The sequence below is a fragment of the Gadus macrocephalus genome, chromosome 15 (genome assembly GCF_031168955.1).
Source record: "Gadus macrocephalus chromosome 15, ASM3116895v1".
Taxonomy (NCBI): Eukaryota; Metazoa; Chordata; class Actinopteri; order Gadiformes; family Gadidae; genus Gadus; species Gadus macrocephalus.
Genome location: NC_082396.1, coordinates 17,529,057 through 17,544,056, shown reverse-complemented (window position 1 = coordinate 17,544,056; position 15,000 = coordinate 17,529,057). Strand labels below are relative to the sequence as shown.

General features: G+C 44.3%; 1 protein-coding gene across 2 annotated transcripts in view; it reads right to left on the bottom strand.

Moving 5' to 3' along the window:
- atrnl1a (attractin-like 1a) overlaps window positions 1-15,000 on the bottom strand; it is a 222,208-nt gene that overhangs the window by 17,162 nt on the left and 190,046 nt on the right. The window lies entirely within an intron of this gene.

Genomic DNA, 15,000 nt, shown 5'->3' with positions numbered 1-15,000 from the left:
GCCCTCGGGCCCTCGGGCCCCGAGCGTGGAGTCGGGCTGATGAAGATGGAGCCAACCGGACCCCAAGAGAGCGGAGGCAAATACTCTGGCATGCAATGTGTTTGTGTGTGTCGGTATGTGTGTGGGGTTGATGCTGTCAGCATCCATTCTCCTCAGGCATGTTAACAGACTACCACGGAGACTGGTAATATCCATAACTTACACACCAACCATGTATCTCTCTCTCTCTCTCTCTCTCTCTCTCTCTCTCTCTCTCTCTCTCTCTCTCTCTCTCTCTCTCTCTCTCTCTCTCTCATCCCACCCTGTTTTCCCAGCCTCTCTCTCCCCCTCTCTTTGTTCTCTCCCTCCCTCTGCAGTCCCAACTCAATAAGAGATAGACTTTGTAGTAGAGTACAGTACACTCTGACCCGGAACTGCAGGTTAGCTTGGGACGACCATAACTTCCCCCTCCATCAAAAATGACCATCAATGGTAACCTCATACGACACTGATAAGTTTGATATATTATTGAGAAATTACTCTTTTCATCTAATGGCGACTCCGGACGTCGCACTATTCTTCACTCTTCTAGTGTGGCATTTGACACCATTTCTCATAACCTCCTCCTTGACAGACTGGCCTCCATTGGACTCACTGACACACCCTTGAACTGGTCATACTCAGTTCATCCAACTCTAAACTTTCAAATCCCAGTCACTACCCCCTTCTGTTCATCATTTATTTACTTCCTCTCGGCCATATTATTCGTAAATGTAACATTTCTACCTATCCACCAAGCCCACCTCCACCCTCCCGCTCACCGATTGCCTACAGGAAATCAAATCCTGGTTCTCCTGCTACTTTCTAAAACATAACAGCATTAAAACCGAGGTTCTCCTCATTGGCACCAAATCCACCTTGACAAAACCTGACCGTTTTTCTATTACCATCGATAGCTCCTCCCCCTCCCCTTTGGTTAAGAGTCTGGGTATCATCCTTGACAGCACACTATCATTCCAAGCTCACATCAATAACATCACAAGGTCTGCCTATTACCATTCACGCAACATCAACCGCCTCCGCCCATCCCTCACACCCAATAGTACGGCCGTCCTTGTTCACACCTTGGTTACATCACACATCGATTAGTGCAACACCCTTCGCTTTGGTCTCCTTCTCAAGTCCATCCGTAAACTTGCATCATCACAAGAACCCCCTCCGTGAATCACATCACTCCTGTCCTTCACTGGCTCCCGGTCAGATATCGCATTCACTTTGATTCTGCTCCTCACCTTAAAGGCCCCCACGCTCCTCCGTACATATCTGACCTCCTGCACCACAACACACCCAACCGCACTCTGAGGTCTTCCTCTTCCACTCATCTGACTGTGCCACCTGCCCGCCTGGTCACTATAGTCCAGGGCCTTCAGCTGATCTGCCCCACACCTCTGGAACACCCTCCCACCAGACATCCGTAATTTTGACCCCCTTTCCACTTTCCACAAAACAGATCTTTTTAAACTGGCATACTCTGTCTAATTGTTGTCACCCAACTCATCCCATTAATGTCAATTTGTCGGGTTCTATTTATTATTGTTGTTGTTCTTTTTTAACTCTGGCCTGCAGTGGGGCCTCTGAAAGGCGCCTATAAATAAAATGAATTATTATTATTATTAACAATAAATTAATGCAAACAAAATGTAATATAGTTCACAATAGAACTCCACACCCTGGCTGCTGCTCCTTCAGAGAGCCGAGGCAGGGTGGCCCACCGGTGTCTGCACGCACGCATCGTCCGCTCAACTGCCTGGGTCAAACTCAGAAACTCTTTGCGAGGGCCTATATTCCTATGCCCTCCTCCTCCGTCGGGTGTCTCCGTGTCCGCCTCCGCGCTCCGCTCGTCCGTGTCTCACGGCAGCAGCAGCAGAGCTCCTGGACCTTTTCGCTACAGAAATAAAACTATTGATGGCGCCGCTGCCGAGGCTACTCAACGCCGCGGCAGATCTGGGTCGAGGCAAGAGTTGGGCGGCGGGGGAACTGAGAGAACATCCAGGGGACACACAAGAGAGGGACGGCAAGCACAGCTGTTCTTTGTATGAACCAGAACATGTATTCTATATCCTGCATGTTCTGAATAAAGCTGGATCCGTCTTTACACAAGTAAGGTAAGAGGATTTGCTCACTGGAAGAGAAACCACGATGATTTGCTTCCCCGTATAGTTTTACGGCTAGTGAGACAAACTGCAGGACTGTTGATAGGTGTGTGTGTGTGTGTGTGTGTGCGACTGACTGTGCAATCATATTATTATTGCTAATAAACTAATGCAAACAAAAGTAAATAAACTCAGCACAAAAAGTAAGGAAATTTGTTGAATATTTTTCTGTGGTAACAATGCTTTTTGGCAATAAATCTTATACCGTTGGAAAGCCTGTTTAGTTCCCTTTCAAATGGTGCCCTATTTGTAAGGAACATGCACTTGTGGGATGAGCAGCAGAGCTGAGTATGTGGGTTGCGCCCATGAAAAATTTGCCAAATCTTCTCTGCCAATGCCTAACAGCTTATTCTGCCATTGACTCGTTTGGTGTTTGGTGGATTGGATGATTGAAGTTTGAAGAAACAAGAAAAATTGGCAATTTAACCATTTATTTATTACACAAACAGGAGCCTCAGTAGCGTGTGGAAGAACCATACACAGCCACAACAGCCTGGCACCTCCTCCTCATGCTGGTCACCAGCCTGGTCACACACTGCTGTGGGATGGCAACCCATTCTTCAACCAGCATTTGTCGCAAGTCAGCCAACGTGGTTGTGTTGGTCACTCTAGCACGCACGCACAGCTAGCCCGGCGCAAATCTAAAAAGGGTTGGTCTGGGGTAGCCTAATTACCCGTAGGTGTGGTTTGAGCGTAACGTGCAATAAACCGATGAGAGTGCCATCTCCCATCCACTTTAAGAGCCATGAGCGCATTTTAATATGACGAGTTGATATTTTGACAGCGTGTTTGCAGTCTCCGATGAGACAGATGCATGACCACATGAATTTCAAACTTCAAATGGCTCAGTTTATGGCCAAATAATATGGCCTAATTCACACATAGAATAGCGTTTTCTTCCACAACTTCAGAAACACTGAGTCCTCAAATAAATTTCGGCAAAGAAAACTTAACACACATATGATATGCGGTAACTGTGGTTCTATTTAATGATATACGCAATACATTAACAAACATCGTTTCTTACCAGTATTGTATGCATTATCGTTATCGACTTGTGTTCCTAATATGTGTCCCCCTGTTAATACACATTGCCATGGACTGTATTATGCGTTACGTGTTTAGTTTGCGTGTGTTTAAACAGATGGACGCACACATGTGCGCCCGCTTTCATTAATTATTTTACACATGCACACACGCGCCCCCGCATTCATTCATTCTTTTTAACACTCACTCACAGTAAAACAATGTTTTCGCACTATCAAATACTCATCAATCCTAAAAGTTATGAGCTTGTACACGGGTTCTGTGTCAAGAACATATGTGTTTGCTGTACGGTGTTTGCATATGCGTTGATTTAAAAGTACAACTTATTACCGCTGTATCAGCTGTTCTTTCCCAAATAATTTACTAAGAATGTGTGGCTAGGTATATGAGAGTAGCAAAGTGCGCGAGGTGCACAAGCAACATTATGCATGCGCCCTTAAAATAGCATCTGAACAACGCGCCACTGACTTTAAACCCGGTATTTTCTGGTTTGTGGCGCAATTGTTTTCTGAAACTGCAAAATAGCACCGGGGAACGTTTGCGCCAGAACACGCCTCCTTCTTTCGCCGAACCGAAAGAAGCGCAAGATCATTCCCTAATTTACAGGCACGTGGTGGTTGAGGGAAAAGAACGCTCGGCGCCATTTGCAAACTAGCAACGACACATGCGTCAGTGTAGAAAGTCTATTGCGCCGGATGCAAGATAGGGCCCTATGTGTCAAAGTCCACTGTATTTAACTCCTCAGATGATGAGTCCTAACAAAGACCGCTGTGAGTCAGAGTGGAATCGAGGTATTGACCATTCTTGACCCTTCCCCCAGATCAGACCACAGAGTTCACAGAGGAAGACCCTCCTCATTACTGAAGGCAACACACACATACCCACAGTGTTGCACCGGAACACGCTGGAAGAGCAGCATTCAATGAACACACTCATATATTTGGTGAGCGTGAACTGAACATACTCGTTTGCACCAACTGAACTGAATACCGACACCCAAGGATTTACTGTAACCCGTATGCCAGCATGGCTTCTAAAAACAATACCAACCAAAATATCTTCAGCTGAAGCCAATAGTAGATATGAATATTTGAATGAATTTTATGAACAAACGAGTACAGAATTGATCGGAGAAAAAAATAGTTTTTTTATGCAAGCCTCTAGCCAACAGCCGTAGAGATCCTCCACCCAAGTCAAACTGACCGCATTCTGTAAATGACCGGCTCCCGCGATTAGCTTGGTTTTTCACTTTCTGCATAATATGACACATTGTTTACGTAAGTGGTTCAACATATACTCTCATTATTTTTTCAATCTTTATTCTATAGTTTGGGCAGTGGTGATTGGGGGACTTGGGGTGGATGGGTAGGAGGAGGTTCTACTGAAAAAGAATAGAATAGAATAAAAGGAGAAGAAATGAACATGAACAGTTTGTTTTCTGGGACTGTAAACTTGATAATTCTAAATTGTGATCCATAAACGTGAACTAGTTCATTTTATTCTGTGTGAACTGGACTTTGAGCAAGCTATTGTCAAGTGTGAACTTGCACACCACTGCATACCCACACCAACAACCCCCCCCCCCCCCCCCCCCCCCCACGCTCCTACACACACAGTATGCTATCATAAGGTGCAGCTGCACATATCATTTCAAAAGATATTTAAAAAAAAGCCTGTCTATAATGTTTAATATAACTAGGTGACGAAAAGAGAATGTGAACTAAATTATTCCAATTAACATGTTTTATTTAAGAAATAAAAACTCAAATGTGTGAACACACCCAGAGTGAGGGAAATACAGTAGCAATATCATTTGATATAAAAGTAGGTATTGTTTGCCAAATTTACTCAGGACCAAAAGGAAAAAGGGGAGGGGTGAGAGCAAAACAAAGGAAGAGACAAATATATCACAGAATAGGACAAGCATACAAGAACAAACACATACACACACACACAAACATACCGGTTCCACATTTCCTTTTGTGCTAACAGGTTTATGTGCTGCAGCATACAGCTTAATTAGTGACTTGAGTTTCCTGTTTGTTTAGCATTGCTGAGTGTCAATGATCAATTTACACACACACACACACACACACACACACACACACACACACACACACACACACACACACACACACACACACACACACACACACACACAAACACACACACACACACACACACACACACACACACACACACACACACACACACACACGCACACACGCACACATGGATGCATACTGGCATACCCACAACATTCTGTTTCTCAGGCCTTTGAGAGAGCAGGTTAGAGAACAAGGAACAGGTGTTGGTTTGTGTAATGGAGTGTGTGTAAACACCATACACTTAAACCTCATTAGGTCTCAAGAAAAGTCAACATAACAATCCATCAGAAAAACTAGTATAGAGTATCCCACAATCCACAATTTTAACTGAGACCATTCAGGTGAGGGGCCCAATTATCACTTAAGCAGAAATAACCTTCACATACAAAACAAATCATATGAATGTACCCTTGCATTACACCACAGAAACAACAATATATATAGATAAACATATATTCCTATGCAAACACACAGTGACATTGCAATTCTTCTAGTGATGAAAGGCTATCCCATCCCTACATCCATTATCTGACCACAGCTATTCTTTCAGTTTGATGTATGAAGGCAATACAATAGTGTCCGAAATAGGCCTACGAACGATTACCCGGCCTCTGCTGGTTTAAAGCTGAAGTTAACTTAAACTCAGTGATACATCAACTCATTTTGCAATTAAAAGTGTCCAGTAGATTGTTGTGTCGATTGTTGTGTCGCAAGTGTTTCTCTTGAGAATTTTTTATAAAAAAAATACTTTTTTTATGTTGAAATGTGTATAGCAAAAGTAACAATATAATTCATGCAGCCCTAGTGTCAGTATAATGAAGCCGATTTATGACTTACATAAGCCTCAAGAGTGAGAACTCATTCTGGCTCCAATCCCAAACTAATCACTGTAAGTGGGAAAGGGAGATAAAGAGAGAGAGAGAGAGAGAGAGAGAGAGAGAGAGAGAGAGAGAGAGAGAGAGAGAGAGAGAGAGAGAGAGAGAGAGAGAGAGAGAGAGAGAGAGAGAGAGAGAGAGAGAGAGTGGGGAGGAAATCCACCCATCCAACCAGCCTTCTCTCTCAGTTGTTTAGCCCTCTCTCTTGTTTATCGCCATTTCAGTAGAAGGGCCAAGTCACTGATTTCTGCTGACCAAGTGTTACTCTACGAAGAGCTACACTATGCAACACTTTTTTAAACACTCACTGGTAATAAAATGTATGAACTTCCATTCCTTCCTCCCTAAACTATTTCTATTGTATTGTCTGAAAAATATGTTATGGGTTTTGAACCATGTTAGGGATCAGGTTGGGCGGTGTGAATGAGTCGCCCTGGACAGCCATGGGCCACACGTAGCATTGGTGTACAATGGGTCAATGAGTTAAATGATCTCTCTCTCTGCATTTCTCTGTTCATCAAAAACACAGTGAGGCGAAAAGATAGGATGAAGAGACAGAGATGGGAGCAAATACAGAGACAGACACAGAGACAGAGAGAGAGAGACACACTAGAGGATATGAATGAAGAGGGAGACATTCCAGGATATTGGAATAGCTTGGTTATCCTGGAGTAAAAACATTTGATCCTCTTGTCCTTTTTTTCCCTTTCTCCTCTGGTCACATGGCATCAGCCTTCACCTAAGCTCCCAGGGAACCTCTTCAAAATACACCCCTTCTGCCTTCCTTCGTCACCCCTTGCATCCCTTTCTTCGTCACCTAGCCCTCTCTGCCTCCCCACGCCCCTCCTGTCTCAACGGCCTGCGGCTGGAGAAGGTGCGAGAAGGGCTCTGCGGAGTAGCACTCACACATCGAGGAGAGGACGGAGACAGCCCAGTCGTCTCGGGCCAAGAGAGGAAATTGAGACAAAGTTTAATCTTCCACTGAAATAGCTTTCTTTTCCTCCCTCCCTCCCTCCCTCTCTCCTTCACTGTAGATCTGTGCTGCTCCAGGCAACCGGATGTCTATATTTCTACTGTAAATGCTCCTGCAGCAGTTGTTGTTTCTGGTTTCATGAGAGACACTATAAAACAACAGAATAAGGATTAAGTACCTCGCGTACCTGGAGCACAATGGGTGGTGAAGGTTGGAGACGGCCAGAGTTACTATTTCTAGCCTAGACCGAAGACGTTAGGAATCACATTAAGTGGGATTAGAGTCATCTCATCGCAGGATATGGAGAGCTCTGCTCTATTATTTTGACGTAGGATAAAACGGCATGATCCCCATCCCTTCCAAGACTACTCAGCAAATACCTTTGAGTTATGGAAACGGGCATTTCCATAGCGGAGCGAAGGAGAAGCGTCTTTAAATATAATACCACGGCCGTAGACGCTGCAACAAAAGCGCATGTCAAGTTACAGCCTGGGATGTGTTAGCTCAAATGCCTGGTTTGTTTACACTTAGATGACTGTAATAAAACACTGTGGTAAAATAACAGCGTTGCATCCATCGGGCCTCAGGGTGACCTCCTATTTTCTATTCTATTCTTCTATTGAACCAGTGAATATGTTGGACATTGACACCTAACAAGTTTGTATCTGTAATACATTAAATGCACTGGTGTTATAAAGCACACCCAACTGTGCATGTATCTGAATATACTAATTACTAGAGAGGGGTTTGAAAGGATTATATCAAGTTTGTGTGACAGGATCGGATTGGACGACAGAACAGCCAATCAGGTACTACAAGAGGTTTTGGCCAACGGAATGCCAATACACCCCGGAGAAGTAGAACGCTATTCTCATCCATGCAATAGTTTTAATCTCTTAAATAGAGATTAAAACTACATTTGTTATAATATATAAATATTATAACAAATGTAAAGCACATTGTCAAAAGGAAGGATTACCCACACATGGCCAGTATTAAGTATCTCAGAGTTTTTCCATATGTGTTCAATGTGTAAAGCAATACATTTGGTGCAGCTGCATAATAACTTTGTTGAGGGTTGTGGAGAAGTTGTGGAGGGGTGATGGTCTCAAGTTTCATTCCACTCGGATTTAACTGGTTTTCCACTGCCCCATTTCCAAATTGGTTTTGATCATTTTTGTCATTTACTTGCTCGCCCCTCCATCCACATCACTGCCCCACCATATATCCTTCAAGGAAGGAGCCTGGGAACATCCTTCACACACACACACACACACGAACGCACGCACTGACGCACACACACACACACACACACACACACACACACACACACACACACACACACACACACACACACACACACACACACACACACACACACACACACACACACACACTTTCTTCTTGTTGTGAAGTTTATCATTGTAAATCTGCCCATCCACAATGTGAATACGAATACAAGCATGACCTCACACACACACTCACAAACACACACACACAAAGTCACACACACACAAACACACACACACACACACACACACACACACACACACACACACACACACACACACACACACACACACACACACACACAAACACCCTAACTATACAACTGTCACAGACATAGACAAAAGCACACAAAGTATCTACACATAAACACCACAAGTACAAATAAATACCCACATACAAAAAGGAAAAAGAATAAGACACAAAAAATAAACAATATAATACATTAACATAAACCGATACATAAGTACAAACAAAGACACACACAAACATGCACAAGCAATATGAAGCCCTCATTGGCCTTTGTGTAACAAAATATACAGAAACCATAATCTTGATCAATCTATCATCACTGTATCTCTGCTCTGCTGAAATTAATTTCACTATATCTCTATCTGAATCACTTATCGCCCCAGGCATGCTTGAACCCTACTCTATTCCTAGCAGATCCCTATGTTACACGGCTTGTCTGGCTACGATGCAAAACACTACATTTAATCCAACCATTTAATCCTTCACAAATATTGAATGGAATCATCTTATTTCAAATGGCTCCAATACAGATTTGGATCACAGGCTTTTGTCATGAGAAAATAACCAAATGGTTTCATTAACTATTTAGAATCTTGAAAATGAAATAAAAATATAGCAAATACTAATGCGATGCAGAGACAGCTATATCTGCGATAACTCTCAGTATTGCATGCTATTGCACAATCTTTGGGGTTCATTCTTATTGTTTGTGTCCGATGTCCCTGTTGGCGGTTAAAAAGGCTTTCCATTGGCACTAATGCTTAATGAGGGAGGACCTGTGATCACACTGTAACTGCCTGGTGGCTCACAGACACACACACACACACACACACACACACACACACACACACACACACACACACACACACACACACACACACACACACACACACACACACACACACACACAAACACACAACCGCTCACACACACACACACAACCGCAAACACACACACACAAAAACACACGCACACACACACACACACACGCACACAAACACACACACACACACACACACACACACACACACACACACACACACACACACACACACACCACAAACACACAGACACACACACACATACAGACATACACTTCCCTGGCAGGGAAATTGCCCCCTGACGTGGCCTCCTGAGAAGCTCAGTGCAGCCAAGCATGCCCCCCCCAATACCTCCCCATCCATGATATTGTGTTTTGAATCAAATAGTTTTACTTCATGTCTGTCTTTTTTTCATTTTGTCTTCTTTCTCGCTTTGTGTTTGTCTGCTGCCCTGTCTCTCTTGTGTTGACTTGACCATTTAATTATTCTCTTATTTTGGTCTTCTTTTCTTTCCTTTTTCTGTCTCTCTCTCCCTCACTCCCTTTCTTGGTCTCTCTCTCTCTCTCTCTCTCTCTCTCTCTCTCTCTCTCTCTCTCTCTCTCTCTCTCTCTCTCTCTCCGTCCCACTCACCCTCTCTCCCTCTCTCCCTCTCTCGATCTCTCTCTCAGTCTCTCTCTCGGTCTCTCTGTATTTCTCTCTCTATCTCCCTGTCACCCTCTCCCTCTCTAATTGTCTGTCTCTCTGTCCTTCCCCATTTCTGTTTCTATTATGTTTTGAGTCTGAATATTAGCAGTATGTGCCTGTGTCTGTTTGTGCGTGTGTGGGTGTATCCGCGCATGTGTGATTAGATATGTGTACACATTAGGTTCTCGAACTTCCACACAATTTTCGAAGCAAAATCATTTTCAATTGGCATATTTCCCCATTCCCCGGACATGAGTAATGTCCAGGGAATGCATAACTGCAGCTTTCCCCCCTGCCCCACTGGCCCAGGACGCCTGCTCAGTACAAGGTGGTCCCCATGAAGACTGCAGAACACCCTGCAGACGGCCCAGAGACCGAGCTAAATCCACTGTAAAGGTCAGAGCCACGTACGGAGCACACACTCTGCCTCAAGAACTCACACATGCTCCAGAGCCAAGAAACACCACACATCATTCAAACTGTGGCGGCCTGGGTCACTTTTTATGACGTTTCATTTCAGCAAATGCAAAACATAAAGAGATAATAGCATAATCAGTCAACATTATGTGCCCAAATTAGTGTTGCTGTTTCTTCCGGTCTTCAAAGACTACGGAAAACACATCACTATTGCCTCAAACTGTCGAATGCCAACACTGCATTGGTTAATTGTGATGTATCAACCTATACATAGATTATAAAAATGTGAGAAAAAATTGAAAGTTTTCAATATAAAAATGGTTAAGTGTAGTGAGCTTTGCTACCAGTTACTCCACATTAGTTGGACCTCACGACACTGAAGTGATCCCCAAGAGAAACAAAGCAAGCTTAGCTACAGCAACTTGGCAAAAGTCGTTTCCTACATCCAAGCTATTCTTGTTTATTCAACATGAACCATCTTCATTCTGTTCACTTCAATTGTTTACTGAATAATAAGCTGTGCTCTCTGCTCTCCCTGCTCCACAAACAAAAGAACACATGCGCCATATTATAGCAGCTGTCGAGAGAAAGTGTGTCCCTTTATCTTCTATGTGACACTCGCGGTCGCTTCCTCTCTTCCTTCCTCACAGCCATCTTTCCATCAGGTAAACTCAAGCTTGCATGACTGAGACAAGCCCAACGTTTGGTACGTGATTTCACTGTCATGGGGAAGTGCTTCCTTCGGCCAGACCTTCAGGTCCATTTATGGGGGCGGTGGCGTCACGTAAGCGGCTATTAAAGTCACCAGGGTTCGCCATTCGTCAATCGCATGGCATTTATAGCCACAGTTTGGTCCTTTGAATCGGTGTGGACGTGGGGGTTTGCAGACCCTCTGTGGAGCTTCATAATTTCAGGTGGGCGACACGCTACAAACGAACCGTTTGAGCTGTGCACGAGGGCTGAAGGGAGGTCATTCTGGTTCACGCCAGCCTGCGCGGTTCATACACGTTGACTATAAATTAGGTTTGACTGATCCTGAGCAGTTTTATTTCAGACTGCAGCAGGAAAGCTCCGCCGTGCTCAAGCCCCGGAAACGCTTGAGAAATCGTAGCTTGTGTAGAAGCTGCTCGACCAATATAAGTTACTGAAGAGCTATTTGATTGAGGAAATCAGCGATGTTAGCCCGACGGTACTGAGAAACGTAGTTTAACTAGTAAGGCCAATACTTGTAGCTATGCTACTGCCAATCACTGACGATAGGTTAACATATATTGACTTCCCACGTTGGCCCATTGATAATCTCGGCAATGCATACACACTAGGGCGAGATGATTAAATAAGAAACGGAAAGAGATATCTTATTCAGCCTGGTGGCAGGGAAGGAGATGGATCCGGATGGGATCTCGAGTGAAGACCCTTTGATCGTCTATTCATTGATCACCAGAAGTTAGGGTAGACGAATAACAACTACAGATGAGTCACCCCTTCTTTTATAAAACTGTTGTTCCCCTGGTTCCACCTCAACAGCTCAGCGCTCATGTCTCAGGGAGGGGGCTCAGGAATGGAGCCCATGCTCCGCCCCCTCTGGCTCTTCACCTGGCCCTTTTTGGACAGCGGGACTCTGGAAAGGTCGGAGGTGGCCGACCTTTGGCCTGTGGAGCATGGTGACCTTTTAGAGGGCCCCTGCTGGTGGGCTGCTCCAGATACACAGGGCTGAGCCAGCAGGAATAGCAAAGCACGCGCCTCCAGCACAGCACCACTTGTTTGTCTTTGTGAGACTGTTTATGTATTCCTTTTTCTTCATTTGTCTTTATTTATGTATTCTTCTTTGTCGAGATGCGTTAGAGCTGTTTAGCATTTTGCTTTTGAAATGTGCCCAGAGCAAGAGGAAAAAAAACTGAAAAAGGCACATTAGAAATGTTCCTTAAAAAGGAGGATTGACATTTGATTTTATAGCGGTTTGGCTCTGTGTAAAAGCACACATATGTAACAGATGTCTACTCCTGTCTCCTTCTCTCTCAACCTTCTAAACGTTCTTGGTCATATTTCCTCCTCCTAATTGACCTTACGTGCATCCTAATAATATTCTGGAGTTACATCCTATATCTCTTTCCCCCTATATCTGTTTCTTCCGCACACGCCTATTTGGTTTTGCATGAACATCCTTTAATGCCATAATCAACCGGGAAACAACCAACCCGGTATCACGCGATTTCGTGCTCATGCGCACAAACGTTATTAATCTATTGAATCGTGTTCCAGATTACGATTGTCCGACTTTTTTAGTGCTACACAGAACAAAATGTAAACCAATGCATTCTGAATGGGAGCGTTCTCCGACAATTGACGTGCTCCACAAAACGAAACGCGAGAGAGAAAGAGAGAAAGGGAGGGACAGAGAGAGAGAGAGCGAGAGAGAAGCTTCAGAAGGGGTGAGCGCAGATAGTACAGTGCACCCTCTAGTTATATATCTGTATATATTATTATCTAGTTATATATATGTCAACATTTCTGATTTGTAAACAGACCTCCTCAAAAACGACGTTAATTGTCGGAGAACGCTCCCATTCAGAATGCATTGGTTTACATTTCGTTCTGTGCAGCACTAAAAAAGTCGGACAATCGTGATCTGGGACACGATGCGCACAGATTAACGTTTGTGCGCATGAGCACGAAATCGCGTGATACCGGGTTGAAACAACACATAAACAAAGACGCCCCATGAAATCGGGCGCTCTTGTCACTGTGACAACCACATGCCGCGGCCAATCCTATGCTTGACATGTTTATTGGTAATTCTACCTAGAACAGGTAAAAGGTAAACACACAATTGGTATAGTACAGACACACGCACGCCCGTACATGCTAGCACACAAGCATGCATGCGCATGCGTGTGTGCAAGCATTCACGTAGAGATGATAACCCATCCCGAGGCCCCAAAACATAGACATACACATCTATACACCCACACAAACACACGCACACATACACTTCAGCGTTCAGGGATGGCTGGCTGCTGCAGCAGAGCAGTCCTGTCTATAGGCGTCTCTGGTGGGAAAGCAGAGTTCTCTTGAGTCACACGATGTGAGGGTCCCTTAGGGGGCTTAGGCACCGCCCGTTGTGTGATTGCTGTTGAGCGGGGGCTTGAATCAGGCTAGCTGCCCCCAGGTGCCAGCTTACAGCTCATGGCTTATTGACTAGCTTCCTTCATTCATCAGGTCTGAGTGTTCATCTGCCTGCTGTCTCCACCGGCATCCGTCTCCCTCCCCATTCAGATGTACATGAATTAGAGAGAGAGACAGAGAGACACCCACCTAAATTGTTGTGTTATTGCTCCATCTCTCTACCTCTTTATTTATGTCCAAATATACAAATCCAATCTAATATTTTTTTCTTCTCATTTTGCTATTATTGAATCATAATTTCCTCAGGGTGAGGCAACATAATATTGATCGAACCCTTGAGCATTTACGGTCTATATGTGGGCCTGAAAACATAGTTTTTGTGCGTTTGCTTGTGTGTGTGTGTGTATTTGTGTGTTTGCGTGTGTGCTTATGAGTGTGCTTGCTTGTGTGTCTACATGTGCGTTTGTCTGTGTGTGCTTGTGTGCATATTTGCATATGTGTATGTGTGCGTGTGTGTGTGTGAGGGCAGCAGTACCATCCAGAACCTATGAATCTCCATTTAAATCAGTGCGTGTGTGAGCGAACAATCCTATTACTGCCACAGAGGACAGCAGAGCTACTTAACAACCGCTCTCTCCCGCTTTACCTGAACCTCGCTCGCTCTCTTTCTCTATAGGCCACTTTTCCTCTTTGTCACTCTTTCTTTCCCTCTGTCACACTGCCTCTATCTCACTCAACCTCTCTCTGAAATAACAAATGAAACATCCCCCTGATGCTTCATGAAAGCAAAACCTTTTTCTCTGCTCCCTCAAGCGTTCCTAATTTGAGGGGCAGAGTATGTCGTTTTCTCAAGCTCTATCTCCCTCGTTCTCCCGCTCTCGTTCCCTCTCATTCCATCGCTTCTTCTCCTTCTATCTCACTCTCTCTTTCTCTCCATCTCCAATTATCTCTCTCTCTCTCTCTCTTTCTCTCTCTCTCTCTCATGCACACCTTTCACTATTAGAGCTGGAAAGATTAATGTGTTTTCAGGGTCCCTAGGATGTGTAGACACCTGCACTGTGGAGTATACACACACACAAACACACACAAACATCAATGCGTGTACGTACAACACACCTGTGTGGACAATGAAAGGTGCTCTATCATGATTCCTTTACAGTAAGTGTGGTGCTCCAAACGTAGTACCATTGACCGACGAGGTGTGTCTGTGCGTGTGTG